Source organism: Octopus bimaculoides, chromosome 5 (genome assembly GCF_001194135.2).
Source record: "Octopus bimaculoides isolate UCB-OBI-ISO-001 chromosome 5, ASM119413v2, whole genome shotgun sequence".
NCBI classification, from domain to species: Eukaryota; Metazoa; Mollusca; class Cephalopoda; order Octopoda; family Octopodidae; genus Octopus; species Octopus bimaculoides.
The window spans coordinates 37071215-37076279 of record NC_068985.1 but is presented as its reverse complement, the minus strand read 5'-3'; positions in this window follow the sequence as shown (position 1 = coordinate 37076279).

The following is a 5065-nucleotide window of genomic DNA, read 5'->3' as shown; positions in this document are numbered from 1 at the left end:
AAATTTATTCTTTTCTACTCTAGGCCCAAGGCCCGAAATTTTGGGGGAGGGGGCCAGTCGATTAGATCGACCCCAGTACGCAAATGGTGCTTAATTTATCGACCCCGAAAGGATGAAAGGCAAAGTCGACCTCGGCGGAATTTGAACACAGAACGTAACGGCAGACGAAATACCGCTAAGCATTTCGCCCGGCGTGCTAACGTTTCTACTTACCTTGCCGGCTTATACACTAATTTTTTTTTTCTACTCTGGCACAAGGGTCCGAAATTTGTGGGGAGGGGCCCTGTCGATTAGATCGACCCCAGTACGCAAATGGTAATTAATTTATCGACCCCGAAAGGATGAAAGGCAAAGTCGATCTCGGCGGAATTTGAACTCAGAACATAAAGACAGACGAAATAGCAATCCACTAAAATTTATTGAAATAAAAATGCGTTATGGTATGGAGTTATCCCCCTCTACCTGACGTACAAACAACAAAAACATTATCATTGCTAATGGAAAGAAACATCATACTGGAAAATCAAATTTTATTGAAAATTTTTACTTTATAATTATGGGCGGGCGCAGGAGTGGCTGTGTGGTAAGTAGCTTGCCTACAACCACATGGTTCCAGGTTCAGTCCCACTACGTAGCGCCTCGGGCAAGTGTCATTTCCTATAGACTCGGGCCGACCAAAGCCTTGTGAGTGAATTTGGTAGACGGAAACTGAAAGAAGCCCGTCGTATATATATATATATATATATGTGTGTGTGTGTGTGTGTGTGTGTGTGTGTGTTTGTGTGTCAGTGTTTTCCTCCAGCCATCGCTTGACAACTGATGCTGGTGTGTTTACGTCCCCATAACTTAGCAGTTCGGCCAAAGTGATCGATAGAATAAGTACTGGGCTTACAAAGAATAAGTCCTGGGGTCGATTTGTTCGGCTAAAGGTGGTGCTCCAGCATGGCTGCAGTCAATTGACTGAAACAAATGAAAGAATAAAAGAATAAACTATTTTTATTTTTTTATATTTTAGTTTTTTCGATATTTCATGCCCAACTATAAAAATAATATGTTACGTGGGATAAGACGAAATATTTTCTTACAGCAATAAAACGTTGAAAACAAACGGATTTTAGAAACAATCAGGGAGCCAAATCCCCCATAACTTCTAAATAGGACACCAGTCAAACGTAGCTGGTATTTCCTAGCAAACGTTCGATCTGGTGAAAGTGATTCCAGCTATGAAAACCGAATCCTTCTAGGAGATAATGATGTTCATATCTGCACCCGGTTTGCTTAGGAGGTTGTTGTGTCCTAGCATATGTGTTGATTATTTTAGTTTTCGTATTTTCCAGTGGTGTTACATGATCAGCTATACCCGTTTTATCAATATCTCCCCGTGTCACAACTTTGCGATGTTCGTCTACCCTTATTTGAACATCATTATCCTATGTTGTTGTTGTTTTTTTTCTCATATTCAATAAGAAAACGAAGGGTTGTGATGTCTCTTATGTAGAATGACCAACTCGGACACTTTTTTTATTGGGTTGGTAATATAAAATAAACTGGATTGGCCAAGGACAGAACAAAATGTCAGAAGTTCATTGGGAAACATGAACTGACCCACCTACCAGCAGGCCGTCTAACCAGTCTGTCTGACGTCTCTCTCATTCAAAGAACGTTGGAAAGTTAGCTTGAAAGAGAATTCTATGGATAACAGTGCAAACTTTGAAACCTAAAGTTAAGTTAGATTGACAAGGCTGCGATCTCTCACTGAACCGCAAACAACGTCATAAGCGTTATCATTTCCAGTGGAATGTATTTATATAACTGCGTTGTTAATAACATAACATGCAACACATTCCCTCCGGCGCGGTGTAGATAATGAAACTATTTGCAAACAGGATCGTCGCCTTACTCTATGTGAGACATTTAATAATGGAATTCCTGCTTTGTTTCGCCTTCTTTTTTCTTTATTGTTTTTTTTTGTTTTTGTTTTTCTAGAAAATATTTTCTATGACAAGAACGGGACTTGGATCATGAAAATTCAGCACCTACCCCACCTTCACTAACATCATCATCATAATCATACTCATCATCACAAAAATCATCATTATTATCACCCACGCTAATATTAAACCACCATCGTCACGTTTTCCATCATCAGCATTATCCTCAACATCATCATCATCATCCGCAGCAGCAACATTACTATCGGCATCATCACTATCATCATAAAAAATAATAACTATTATTTATTTATTTATTATTGTTATTATTATTATTATTATTATTATTATTATTATTATTATTATTATTATTATTATTATTATTCAGTAGTTTTATTTTTATAACGTGCTTTCACTTCACTACCGAGCGCAGCTCTGTGCGCCTTGGGTATTATTATTATTATTATTATTATTATTATTATTATTATTATTATTATTATTATTATTATTATTATTATTATTATTATCATTATTATTATTATTATTATTATTATTATTATTATTATTATTGAGTGAGAGAGCAGCACATGCCATGAAGGTGTCACTGGGGTAAAATATACGAAGTCCATTATATCCATCATGACTACCCATCTGATAAGGGTACACCTGGCACATGCATCACAACAATATGTGCGTGACATGCTGTTCACATATCAAGATAAACAGCGCATGATCTTGCAGGTGGGGCCCAGTTAGAATTTTTTTCAGATCAAGTAGCCCATCTCGCTCAAAAAGTCCCTGAATAAAGTTTGTTTAAAGATGATGAACAAAACACAACTGTTTCCAGAAATGAATTATCGGAATCCCAAAGAATTCCTCTCAACACATGGCTATGATGCTCCCCAACTACTTCTGCTCGTGATCAGAGATGCACATATTATCAGCCACCAAAGGACATGCTCAACTGGGTAAGGTCAAACAACTGACAAGCAAATCTGTGGTATTGAGCAGAATATTTGTTGTAGCCCATCTTTTATACCAAGACAAAACAATGCACTTGATAACACTTCCAATCAGTTAAGATCAAAATCCATGAGAGCCACTGCCTGGTACTGCATCAGGGCATATTATTATTATTATAATTTTTTTTTTTAATTTTTGTTTTTTTTAAGTCACATCTCTGTCGTCCATGTGCTTATATTCTTTCTGGCTAAGAATGGACAGTCAGAAACAATTTAGTTGCTGTATTTGATGGCATAGAAAACTCTTGGGCATATTAGATGCACATCAATCTTATTCAGAAAAAAGTTTTAAGGGCGCTAAAACATGTACTATAGGCCCAACTCAGCAAGAAGAAGCCGATTTTTTAGGCATTGGATAAAGAAAAAGTACGTCTTATTTCCTATTAAATGCGGTAGTTTTTTTCTTGCTCATCTGCATAAGTTTTGTAGTACTGTACTCTGATTCATTACATACTTTTGGCAAGGTGGTGAGCTGGCAGAAACGTTAGCACGGCGGCGAAATGCTTAGCAGTATTTCGTCTGTCTTAACGTTCTGAGTTCAAATTCCACCGAGGTCGACTTTGGCTTTCATCCTTTTGGAGTCAATAAATGGTTATGTCGAGGTTTTTATTACTATAGATTTTTCTCAGCATTTTGTCGCCAAGTTTTAGCTTAGATTTTAGCCTTTTCACTATTTCTTTTGCGCTTTCTCCATATTCTTCATAACCAACTGTCATTTGAGCTTTATCTTTGCAGTTGATGGTTTCGTTGAAAATAGAAATATTTTTCTCCTTCGGTTGTGTCATGTAGATATTTATAGTAATTCTCCATGACATTTTTGTAGTCCTGTAGATATTTTATAACAGTTTTCTAGTTGCCTTAGGCTCTGCTACTCAGTATTCATAAGAAATATAATCTTTCTATATGGGATTTAGGGTGGCGGATTCTGTTTTTTTTCTTCTCCTTTCTAATCTTGCTAGTTCGTTCAGCATCCAACTGAGAATGTTATAAGTTACTTCATATATTGGGATAGCTATTGTTATTTATGCCTTTTACTTAACTTTTTTTTTCTATTTAGCTATGATTTAAGTATCAATTTAACACATCTATAATATTTCTTCTTGGTCTTTTTCACTTGGGTGTGTTGTACACTCTCTAGATCATTGATTTCAACGCTTGTCTGTGTTTGGTCGCCATCTCTTATCTAAGTTTCTTATCAAGAGTGATATTGATGTTCTTAATTTTCCACTCTTTAAGGTTGATCTAGTGCATTTTCTAAAACAAATCTTCTATTTGTAGCAGGAAAGTTAACATGTCGGGCAAAATGCTTAGCAGCATTTCGTCCATCTTCACGTTCTGGGTTCAAATTCCGCTGAGGCCGACTTAGCCTTTCGTCATTTCGGGTCGATAAAATAAGTACCAATTGAACGCTAGTGTTGATATAATCGACTTACACCCTCTCCCGAAGTTGCTGGTTTTCTGTCAAAATTTGAAATCAATATTATGTGTCTTTCTTTTGGTGTGCGCTTCAATTCTCTTGTGTGTGCAATTATTTTCAAATTTGTTGGATCGCCCGTTTTGATGGTAGTATCATATGATTGATTATTCGTATGTGAACACTGGAGTCGAAAGTTATATTCCGTACCTCTTTAAACTTTGCCATTGACTCATGCTTATCGAGGTTATTTGAGGTTAATTTTCAGAGTGTCTTTGTACCTTAGTTTAAGTATATGCATACAAACATACATACATAATACATATATGCATGCATAATACATACATACATACATACATACATACATACATACATACCTGCATGCATGCATAATACATACATACATACATACATGCATACATACATACATGCATACATACATACATACATGCAGGCATACATACAGGCATGCATACATACATATATACATACATACATACATGCAGCCATACATACATGCATACATGCATACATATATACATACACACATACATACATACATACATACATACATACATACATACATACACACATACATACATACATCCATAGTTACATACATACATACATACATACATACATACACACATACATACATACATACATACATACATCCATAGTTACATACATACATACAT